Source organism: Corylus avellana, chromosome ca4 (assembly GCF_901000735.1).
Source record: "Corylus avellana chromosome ca4, CavTom2PMs-1.0".
NCBI lineage: Eukaryota > Viridiplantae > Streptophyta > Magnoliopsida > Fagales > Betulaceae > Corylus > Corylus avellana.
Genome location: NC_081544.1, coordinates 27,267,831 through 27,280,730, shown reverse-complemented (window position 1 = coordinate 27,280,730; position 12,900 = coordinate 27,267,831). Strand labels below are relative to the sequence as shown.

Sequence of the window (12,900 nt, the reverse complement as noted above, 5' to 3'; positions counted from 1 at the left end):
CCAACGTTTTTTTTTTTTGGTTTTTTGTTTTTTTGTTTTTGGATTTTTTTTTTAAAAAATAAAATAAAATATGACGTGGCACCCAAAAATCCAAGTACCACGCCATGTGGCGTCCAAGTGTAAGGATGATGTAGTGTTCTGTTAAAAAACTTAACGGAATCTTGACAGAAGTATCAAGTGGGTTTATTAGCTTACCACATGTATCATTTGTGATATTTTTGAAAACATAGGTGGTTATTTGATTTCGGTGCAAACTATAGGTACTAGAATTGTATTTAACCTTAAATAATATACTCTCTAAATTTTACTCTATTTTATTTAAATAAAATTTTATTCTATGTCATTTATTTTTTATTCTCAAAAGCACCCCCACAAACCCATAAAAGTGAGAGAGATAAAGTATAAGAAAAAAAATATAAAAACATAAAGGGGAAACTTCACTAAGGACTATCAAACTTTCACCTGTTTTGAAATATCCCTCCTGAACTTCAAAATCTCTCAATTTAGTCCCCTGAACTTTCAATTGCTTTCAATTTGGACCACTCCGTCAGATTTTAAATGTCACATGACGTTTATACCCCTGACTTTTGTATAAAATTCTAACTTCTAAAACGTTTTTTTTATTAAAAAAAAAAACAAAAATCAGTCAAGGATATTTTGGTTTTTTTTTTGAATTTTTAACGGCTAAAATTAACGGAAGGGTCCAAATTGAGAGCAATTGAAAGTTTAGGGGACTAAATTGAGAGATTTTGAAATTCAGGGGGGGTATTTCAAAACAGTAGAAGTTTGAGGGTCCTTAGTGAAGTTTCCCCAAACATAAAAAAAAATGGAGTATTGGGGAAAGAATTTGTTTTCTAAATGTAGAGAAAGGTTTGACAAGCCCAAAAATACAGGGGGAATAGAGAGCTTGATGGAGTTTATTTTTTTTAGAATTTAATTAAATTTTAGTTAAAAATAAAATTTAAAGTGGAAACTTCAGAAAGCCCCCCTGAACTTCCATCGATTTTGATAAACCTTCCTGAATTTACAAAACTCTCACTTAGGCCCCCTAAACTTTCGTTTTCTCTCACTTTGGACCTTTTTAACTTTTTATACCCATTTTACCCTCAACCAAAACTACGTCGTTTTGGACTCCAAAACTACACCGTTTTGGGCTTCAAAACTACATTACCACCTAACCCAAAACTACGTCGTTTTGAGCATAATATTAAAATAAAATTAAAATTAAAAAAAAAAAAAAAACACGAAATCGGGAAGCCACCCCCTTGGCCAAAATGGGGTGGCCGACCCCCATGGCCAAGGGGCCACCCCCTTGCCGGTCTGAGGGTGGCTGGACCACCCCCTTGGCCATGGGGGTGGTTCGACCACCCCCAGATCGGCCAGGGGCCAAAAATGGGGTGGTCCAGCCACCCATTTTGGCCAAGGGGTGGCTGAAGCCACCCTCGATTATTATTATTTTTTTTAATTTATTTATTTTGCTTTTCTTTTTTTAAAAAAAAAAAATTAATGTCTAAAACGACGTCGTTTTGGGCTAGGTAGGTGTTGTAGTTTTAGGACACAAAACGACATAGTTTTGGGGGAGGGTAAAATGGGTATAAAAAGTCAAATTGTTTGACTTTAACGTTAAAAGGGTTCAAAGTGAGAGAAAACGGAAGTTTAGGGAGCCTAAGTAAAAATTTTAGAAATTCAGAGGGGGGTTTGTCAAAATTACTGAAAGTTCAGGGGGGCTTTCTGAAGTTTTCCCAATTTTAAATAGGTTGTTAATTAAAGATGTTGTAATGCATAGGCTATTAGTGATGAAACCAGCCAGCTGTTTCTTTGACTAATATGGAAACTATATATTAAATTATCGCTAATATGGGAGGCTTGGGAGCTATATATTCATGAAGACACAGTAGTCGTCGCGGCTAATAGCAACAACGTGTAGCTCACGATGAAGGTGGTTTTTGATGTTGACCATCAAATCAACTGGGCAATATCGAGGATTTGTGGTCGTAAATGGTCCTTAGTTACTGTCTTTGACCATGCATGTATGTGGTCGAGGATAATTTTTTCCGATAGGATGTTCGCGAAATTGCGAAGAAGCGGAGGTGGGGCGTTTCCATGATTAAAAAGTCAGTGCACGCATAGCATGGATTACCGACATGGATTTACCATACGAAGGCGTGGGCTGAGATTTTTGAGGAGTAGTTCAAATAGTTGAAGATTATGTCTCATAAAATGAAAGTTATTAGTTTAAATTTTTCTCCCTCTTTTTATGTGGACTTGTAAAAAAAAAAGAAATGAAAACGTCGGCTGTGTTTGGCAAAAGAATGTCCGGACCAGACCCAAAAATTCAAAAAATTTATATCAAAATCAACTCCATTATTTTTACTTTTTACATCACATTAATAACTTTTTATTACTATTTAAAAAAAAAAATTACTACAAAATAATTTTTTTTTTACTTTTTTATACAAAATATTCTTACTTTTTCTCTCACATCAATCAAATTTGTTATAATACCGATCCACTTCTTAAGCCATTCATTTGCCAAACATAGTAGTTCGGTCCACCAGCCTCAATAACTTTTCCACTTAAAAATTCCCTTCTGACCTCCCTCCCTGCAGATTGTTCGCCCAACTTTCTTGGCAGTAGAGCTTCACATGCTCACAAATAAATTTATTGTGATTTTTTTAAAAAATAATAAAATATAATTGATGTAATATAAAAAATAAAATAAGATACTATTTTTAAGAAGAAAAAAAAAAAAAAAGTTCTGAAAAGATATGGATTTGATTTTTGGAAAAAATTGAAAATAAGGAAAGCGGAAAAGGGAGAAGGAAAGGAGTTGCTATGCAAGTTTATTAACTTTTAGGATATTTCATCCTTTTTAGCAAATTCGGAGAGAATAATTTTTCTACTCGTTTCTAGAGGATCTGGCCCAGATAGAAAAAAATTGTGGAGGATCCGAAGAAATAGTTCACTATACTTCTTCTTTTAGGATTTCTAAACATATGATAAAATCAAAGAGTTTTATTTCAAAATAAAAAATAAAAATCTACCTAATATTGGGGTTAAAAATAATGAAAAAAGTGAAAAGGAAGGCCGGGGGGTGCAAAATTAAAAGAGTGAAAACATTATTTATTGGCATGGGGCTTTGCAATTAATTAAAGAAAAAGGAAGAATCCGTATGGCACTGAGTTAATTTGTACAATAAAGAATCCCCCATCTTTATAGGACGAGGGAATCGTCTAAAGTTTTACCAAATGAGGTCATCCTTTTTCTTTTTCTTTTTCCTTTTTTTTTTTTTTTAAGCATATAGGATCGATGTTGACGAAGACTTGGAAATTAGACGTTTTCGTCAATGCAATGACTTTTAGGGGTCTGAGTCACCTCTATCTTGAGTATAATTTAATCTTGAAATTGGATGAATGGCCAAAATCATCAACTTAATTGGCTGTTTTATGTTTATCAAACTTTCAAAAAATCTGTGGAAATCACTCGACTCTAGTCTAAGTGGAAAACATTGAAAAGTTAACAAAATAATAATAATAATAATAATTTTGGTGAGGTTATTGTAAATGTTATGCTTTAAACAATATCAATTAGAAGGCACCACACTAACAATTTAGTAACAAAGCCGAATAAATTAAACAATATGAATTATAGACTGTTAAGTTACAATGTTCAACAAATTTATTAAGTATTGGAGCAGCTCAGCAAATCTTCAGCAAATCTTTAGATAGTTTGTTAAGTCTAATGTAGATCATTTTTTGCTACAATGTTAGCTTTTAGCTATTTTGTTAAGCCCAATGTAAAAGTGTTCTTAGTGCTAAGCAACTTTGATGAGCACTATTTACTCACAAACCAATAAAAAATCAATAACACTCGTCTCTTCCATTTTTTTTTTATTTCTTTTTTCACATATACTCTATTTCAATGAAAATTTGAGGAGATATTGTATTATTTATATTGCAACCGTTGGGATAATGTATATATTTTTGAAAAATATGAATGTTAGGAAAATACAAATTTTACAAAATATAATTGTTACGATAAGATAAATAGTAAAAAAATGACTATCATGAAAACAAAATTTTTCAAAAATATGACATTATAATGAGACAAATTTCCAAAAATATGACTGTTAGGAAAAGAAAAATATTTAAAAATATGAATGTTAGAGAAAGTAAAGAAATTTTGAAAAATAATATTTAAATAGAATAATGAAAGTGTACAACTAAAATGCTAAGGCTATGGGTACTTTGAAAAAAAGTGGATAGCTAAAATAAAGAAATGTGACTTCTTTATTTTTTAGCTATTTTTGGCTAGTAAATTTGTTGTAGCCTCATCAAAACCATTTTTTGGTTATATTTAGTGAAGTAATTAATATGGTAAAAGTGGCTAAAAACTCTCATTTTCAGCCTTACCATTTTAATGAGAAAACAAATGGTGAGTGAAGAGTACTCACAATTTTAATAGTGAGTACTGTTTACTTACCTATTGAATAAAAAAGTAATTTCTCTCATTCCATTTTTGTTTTTTGTTTCTCTATCATCCTTTAATAGTTAGAGAAAAATAAACAAATCTTTGAAAAATAATATTTAAATCGAATAGTAAAAGTTGATTGTTAAAATAGTAAAGTTGTTAGGGGTGTTCTAAAATAGTGAGTAATTAAAATAGAAAAAAAATGTACTTTTGATTATTTTGGTGAAGCTACTAATAATGTTCTAATTGCTATTGGCCGGGGATATAAAGCAATCTCATCAAGTTAGCTAAAATAGCTAAAAGTTTATTTTGAGTAGCCAAAATGTTCAAATTGGTCCAAAATGCTCTATATTAGGCTCACCAAATTGTTGGAATATTTTGAGTGTGAACAGTGCTATCAACTCAACCAAATGTAAACCAACCCAAAAAAAAAAAAAAAAAAAAAAACTCACCAAATGTAAAAGTAAAGCATAAAGAAAATACGAAGCATTCTCTTTCCTCTCAATTTTTTTGTTTTCTCTATTTCATTATTTCTATATGACGGTTAAAAAAAATAAAAACAAATTTTAAAAAATATGACCATTAAAAAAGACAAATTTGCAATGAATGGTATGATTATTATAGTAAGAATAAAGATATCATTGAAAAATAATATTTAAATAAAATAGTAAAAGTATAAGCTAGATGTAGGTGATTTAGGGTTCATTTGGGTTTGCTGGAACAATTCTTGGAATGTCTAAACAACCTTGACCACCTGCCACATTAATTGCTGCTAACTACGATCTTTTATGCTACTTTCATCCACGCCCTTCATTTTCCCTTCATCAAGCGTTACGCCCCCTGTCAACACTATTTCCTTCTCATTTCAGTTGTATCCCTAAACTTTCTGTCTACTTCCTTCCATCTTCTAAAACTTTCCATATCTCTCACCCTATTCTTCCTTTCACGGTTTTACCATACTCAACCCGACTGATTTTAGACACCTTTTCCTCATCCTCTCCCCATCCCCCTATTTCATGTGCCATAGAATCGACACATGGGAGGAGAATGATAAAGTGATTTATAGAATTATTCTATTAAGTCATTGATTATTTATTTATTTTTTTTATCAGGATAATGAACTCACTATATATATATATATATATATATATATATATATATATATATATATATATTCTGTTGGGCAATATTGTAATCGTTACAATGATTATTGTGAAAAAGTCAATGCACGTGTGACATGGATGACTGACATGGATTTACCCTATGAAGACGTCGGGTACAGGCTCAACTCAATAACTTTTCCACTTAAAAATTCCCATCTGACCTCCCTCCCTGCAGACTGTTCGCCCTACTTTCTTGGCAGTTGAGCTTCACATGCTCACAGATAATTTATTGTGATTTTTTTTTTAATAATAATAAAATATATTTTTATGAAGAAAAAAGAAAAGTTCTGAAAAGATATTGATTTGATTTTAAAAAAAATTGAAAATAAGGAAAGCAGAAAAGGGAGAAGGAAAGGATCGAGTTGCTATGCAAGTTCATTAACTTTTAGGATATTTCATCCTTTTTAGCAAATTCATAGAGAATAATTTTTCTACTCGTTTCTAGAGGATCCGGCCCAGATAGAAAAAAATTGTGGAGGATCCGAAGAAATAGTTCACTATAGTTCTTCTTTTAGGATTTCTAAACATATGATAAAATCAAAGAGTTTTATTTCAAAATAGAAAATAAAAATCTACCTAATATTGGGGTTAAAATAATGAAAAAAGTGAAAAGGATCGCCGGGGGTGCAAAATTAAAAGAGTGAAAAACATCATTATGGGCATGGGGCTTTGCAATTAATTAAAGAAAAAGGAAGAATCCGTATGGCACCAAGTTAATATATGAAGTAAAGAATCCCCATCTTGAATCCTTGATGAAACCTGCTTTGCATTTATACAAATTTAATAATGAATAAGAAATTTAAAAAAAAAAAAAATTCCTATCTTCATAGGACGAGGGAATCGTCTAAAGTTTTACCAAATGAGGTTGTTCTTTTTTGTTTTTGTTTTTGTTTTTATTTTTTTTTATAGGATCGATGTTAGTGTTTGCCAAGAAGCTAGACCCAGGGCCGACACTACTGTGCTTTTTTGGAAATATGTGTTTGATTGGTTTTAGTGAAAATGTTTTGTGGGAAAAAGTGAAAAGAAATATATTTTATATGAAAAAATGTAAAAAATTTGTTTTATAGTGATTTTGTTATTTGAATAATTATAATAAAAATAATTGATGTGGTATAAAAAGTAGGAATGTTAAGATTAATTTTGAGGTGAAGATATATTTTTTTTTTTTGGGATTGAGGAAGAGGCCCGGTCCAGCCTCTTGGCAAACACTGCCGATGTTCACAACGACTTGGAGTTTAAACGTATTCGTCAGTCAATGCAATGACTTTTAGGGGGTATGATGAATCACCTCTATCTTGATAGTTGATATAATTCAATCTTGAAATTGGATGAATGGCCAATGTCAAACTTAATTGGCTGTTTTATGTTTATCAAACTTGCAAAAAAATCTGTGGAAATCACTCGAAACCGCATACTCTAGTCCAAGCGGAAAAGACGGAAAAGTACTTAACAGAAAAAGTTATTTTGGTGAGGTTATTCTAAATGTTATGCTTTTTTAAACAATATCAATTAGAAGGAACCGCACTAAAAATTTAATAACAAAGCCGAATAAATATTTTAACTATTTACTTTCTATTTTATTCATTTTTTTTTTTTTTAGGATCAATGTTCACGAAGACTTGGAGTTTAAACGTTTTCGTCAGTCAATGCAATGACTTTTAGGGGGTGTGATGAATCACCTCTATCTTGATAGTTGATATAATTCAATCTTGAAATTGGATGAATGCCTATATATGTCAAACTTAATTGGCTGTTTTATGTTTATCAAACTTGCAAAAAAATCTGCGGAAATCACTCGAAAATGAAACCGCGCACTCTAGTCCAAGGGGAAAAGACGGAAAAGTAGTTAACAAAAAAAGTAATTTTGGTGTGGTTATTGTAAATGTTATGCTTTTTTAAACAATATCAATTAGAAGGCACCGCACTAAAAATTTAATAGCAAAGCCGAATAAACTACTTGCCTTGAGAATTATTTATGTTTTGATAGAGTTGAGTTAGGTTATGGTTCAATTGGTTTTGAAACAACATTTGCGGTTTCCATCATCTAGGCTCATTCTGAGTAGTTTCCAGTGGGCATATGTTACTATAGTTACGCCCAAATAAAACAATCACAGTTGGTCGCCCCATCTGCCATTTTTAATTTTTTTTAAAAAAAAAATGAAGCCCCACACTTTATGGTAAGGTAAAATGCTACAACAAAAAATTTTCTCCATCAAACTCACTAAATTGATGATTTTGGTTTGGTTCAGAGCAGTCACATCTGACTTAACACATGTTTAGCTAAAAAACATATTTTTCTATTTTAGCTACAACTTTTTCAAAATATATACATCTGACTCAACATTTTAACTATTCACTTCTATTTTATTTTATTTTTTCTTTATCTACTTTTCTTATTCCCAAAAAAGAAAGAGAATCATATTTATTATTTAATTTTTTAACATATAAATTATAGATTGTTAAGCTACAATGCTCAATAAATTTGCTTAGAACTGAAGCAGCTCAACAAATCTTTAACCAGTATGTTAAGCCTAATGTGGAGCATTTTTTTGCTACAATTAATGTTTGGTTTTAGCTATTTTGTTAAGTCAACGTAAAAGCGCTTTGAGTGAACAGTGCTAAACAAAGTTGCTTAGCATTGTTCACTCACAAACCAATAAAAAATCAATAAAACTCCTCTTCCATTTTTTATTTCTTTTTTCACATATACTCCATTTCAATGAAAATTTGAGGAGAAATTGTCTTATTTGTATGAAAAAGTCGGGAAAATGTTATATTTTCTAAAATTTGTCTTTTCCTAACATTCTTATTTTTCAATATATATATATATTTTGAAAAATAAGAATGTTAGGAAAAGACAAATTTTAAAAAAATATAACCATTAGGATAAGATAAATAGTAAAAAATATGACTGTCAAGAAAACAAAAATTTTCAAAAAAATAGCCGTTAGGAAAAGAAAAATATTCAAAAATATGAATGTTAGAGAAAGTAAAGAAATATTTGAAAAATAATATTTAAATAGAATAATGAAAGTGTATAACTAAAATGCTAAGGTTGATAGGTGCTTTGAAAAAAGTGAATAGCTAAAATAAAGAAATATGATTTTTTTTTTTATCTTTTTTTTGCTAGCAAATTTGGAGCAGTCTCACCAAAACAATTTTTTAGTTATATTTGGTGAGACAATTTGGTACAAGTGGCTAAAAACTCCAATTCAATTTTCAGTCTCGCCATTGTAATGAGAAAAAAATGGTGAGTGAACAGTACTCACCATTAATAGTGAGTACTGTTCACTTACCTATTAAATAAAAAAGTAATTTCTTTCATTCCCTTTCTATTTTTTGTTTCTCTCTCATCTTTTAATAATCAAAGAAAAATAAACAAATATTCGAAAAATAAAATTTAAATGGAATAGTAAAAGTTAATTGTTACAATAGTGAAGCTTTTGGGGATACTCTAAAAAAATGAGTAGTTAAAATAGAAAAAAGTTTACTTTTGATTATTTTGGTAAGTAAAATTTGGTGAAGTTGCTAATAATGTTCTAATTGCTATTGGGGATATAAAGCATTCTCATCAAGTTAGCTAAAATAGCTAAAAGTTTATTTTGACTAGCCAAAATGTTCAAATGGTTCCAAAATACTCTGTGTTAGGCTCACCAAATTGTTGAAATATTTTGTGAGTGTCAACAATGCAATCAACTCAACAAATGTAAAAGTAAAGAATAATAAAAAAAAAAAAATACAAAGCATTCTCTTTCATCTCAATCTTTTTGTTTTCTCTATTTCATTATTCCTATATGACGGCTAAGAAAAAGGAAAAAAAAAATACAAATTTTAAAAAATATGACCACTAAAAAAAACGAATTTTCAACGGTATAATTATTATAGAAAGAATAAAGATATCATTGAAAATAATATTTAAATACAATAGTAAAAGTGAATAACAAAATATTGAGCTAGATATAGGTAATTTAGAGTTCGTTTGGATTCGTGATTTCAAAAAGTGTGATTTAAAAATATGATATTTAAAACTATAATTAAAAAAATAAATAAATAAAGTGATTTTTTAATTAATATATAGAGTAAATTTACAGAGTAATTGGAGGCGCCCAAAAAGTCACAGTCGTGCACCATCGACAATCCACATGGGAGCATTTTCCCCTGTAATTTAGGAGAGATCAATACTGGCTGCTAGGTTCATGCACAGAAGACGAAGACAATTTTTTTCAAGAGATATTTTTTTTTTAATGTTTTGGTTAAACCATGATTTTCATCCTTTGAGGTGAGAGTGAGACAAAAATGAAATGAGTTTTGTTACGTACAGATCGACCCTTGTCTTCTGGGCTACTTTTAAAAGGATGGTAATGGCGTTGTAAAAGGCGGGGGCTTGGGCTTATAGCTGCTTCACAATCCCATCATCATCATAGAGAGAGAGAGAGATGGTGGTGCAAGTGCAAATGGTATTCCAGATCATTTTGTTATTGTGTTCCATTTATGCAATATTTGTACAAGCAGCGGATTTAGCAATTAATAGTTCATGTCAAGAACGCTGTGGAAATGTTAGCATTCCATACCCTTTTGGAATAGGAGCTGCTTGCTACCTTCATCACTGGTTTGAAGTAGTTTGCAATTATAGTGTGTCTTCGGGTCCTCCCAAACCTTTCTTGATGAGCCTCGGCCTCGAGGTGCTCAACATTTCATTAGACACTCCTAAGTCACGAATCAGTACACTTATCGTCAATTATCCGACACTTTCTGTTTGTAATAATGTTTCAAAGAGCAAGCTGGTTGAACAAGCTGGTTGAGTTGGTGGTTGAACGGAGAACCGGCCACCTTATCTGTACATTCGTTTTGTTTTTCTTACAAAATAAGGAAGTACTGCTGCCCGAAGATGACATCCAGTTGAAATGGTTTTCAAATGCAGTGTAGTATGTTCCTTATTTATTAGAGATCCAATAAAGAGTTTGACTACTATGATCGTGTGGCTGAAGGCTAAAGTATTTTGTTGTGACTGCTGTTGCTTTTGCCACAGTTGCAATGAAAGGCTAAAGAGAAAGCACACTTCTATAACTGAGAATGTCCAAATAAAAGTCTAATAGAACACATTTCTTATTAGATTGAAATGAATGGGCATAATATCAGAAGTCATGGTCTTGATTCTCTGCTACTTTCATATCAATTGTGCAATTAGAAAGAATGAGAAAAGATTGAGATCTTATGTCCTCGCCACCTTCCATTAGGAGGAGGACGAGGCAACGTAAATCCCAAATTTCTGGTTAGAAGATGCATGTGTGCATTTTAACTAATGTGTGGAGGCGAAAGAGTGATTATAAGTTCATGCATGTTAATATGAACTATTGTTTAGGTCACTTCAAACCACTGTCAATCTAAAGTTCTGAAAAATTCATTTGCAAAGAGTGGATCAAAATTGAAGCCTAATTTACGAATGACCATTTGATCTCTGCATAAAATGATGTATTTATTGGGTACCTTGTGGGGACTTGGTTTTCTTCCTACCTTGTGGGGACTTGGTTTTCTTCCTAACTGTATTTATTGGCATCACACAGATGTAAACTTGAAATTCTTATTCTGTATCTGTTGTTTACTAACCTACCCCCCAAAAACAGAAAAAAAAAAAGAAAAAAAAAAAAAGAAAGATATTCTATTGTTTACCAAAAGGTACTCTACAAAATGTTCGTGTCTGGGACCTTTAAATGCTAACTATAGTTTCATTTTTTTTTTTAATTTTTATTTATTTATTTATTTATTTTACTTTATCAAAAAATGAAACTAGGGTTAGAATTTAATCCAAGCCTTTCTTACTTCTAAAATTTAGTTGGACTTTGTTAAATAAATTCTTTTCTTTCAAACAGTTGTAATGGGTGATACTAGTGTTCAGAGATCACGGCCTGAAGAATGACTTTTTAGACCTGAGTTTTCATTATGCCTTTTGGTTGATAAAAAATAAAGGAATTCATTGAATAGGAATTACTGAATGTTAAGTACATCTGAATTCACGGTTCAATGCCACTGCAATTAAAATTCTTTTGAGTATGTTATTGCGATCAGCACACGAAGTCTAATATCTAGGGAGGCTGAGTTGAGCTGACATGAGAGATTCAATGAGTTTTACCCATTGATTCATTACATTAGCTATATATATTCTTCAGCAACAATTTCTATACTGCTGAAAATCTTATTTTATGAGTTCTTATTTCCAGTTGCACCATTTTGATTTCTGAACTAAATTCTGATTGAGAGCGTTTTATACAGATGAAGGGTGAGAAGGAACTTATTGAAAAGATTTTACAAACTGAAATAAATATATACCGTTCAATTAGAGATGGGACTGCACTTATGCAGCATATGGAGGATTTTTATTACATCACATTGCTAGAGGTATGTTTCATCTATCTAAGTAATTATATGCTTCACATGTACTTTATTGTTCTTCTGGTTCTCTTCAAGGTTGCTAAGGTAGTTATAGCAAATTGGATCAGTTCTGTTGAGAAATTGTTGATCCATTAGATTGATAGATCATATTTCTTCAGGTTGTATGGAACTATTGTTTTTTGTTTTGTTTTGTTTTTTTTTTCTCATACTTTCAGCCTATAGATCATTATTGGTGATTGAATTTAAATGGTTTGAATTTCTTTTTCTTTTTCTCCTGCAGAATGTTAAATCCAATTACCAAACTGCCACGAAGTTGCAATCCGACCAACAAGATAGTTTGTAAATCAGCTAATTAAGAAGCTTGTGATGTCCCCAAGGCCTGCAGCATGGTTATACATGTATCTTCTATCAGATATGTACAGAGTATAATTGAGATGTTATCAAACACATGCAATAGAGATTTAATCCAATCTACTAGTACTATACCCCTTATTTGTAATAAATTATTGTAACATATTTCTATGTAATTTGAGATATAGATGGAAATTGATATAAATTTGTAATTGAAATAATGGTTGAATATGAAAGATTGGATTGCAATTGGTAATTGGATATGTAAATCTCTATTGATGAGATATGATGAACAAGGAATAGCTAAACTCGAGAACAACTCAGTCTCCAGAATTGGAACTATAAGAATGACCTAACTTCTTTCATACCCTCTAATCAACTGGGCTGCTTATATTTATACGGCCAACATTCAGTTACACATTTCTAACTTCTAACAGAAAACGTATTACAATTAGGCCGAATTATTATTTAGTTATACCACTGAACCCACTATTATTATATATCCACTATTATATCGTTACATTTT

The 12,900-nt window shown here is 31.0% G+C and overlaps 1 pseudogene; it reads left to right on the top strand.

The window, feature by feature from the left end:
- The window catches only part of LOC132177742 (uncharacterized), a 34,963-nt pseudogene extending 22,588 nt beyond the window's left edge, over positions 1-12,375 (top strand).
- The last annotated feature ends 525 nt before the right edge of the window (positions 12,376-12,900 follow it).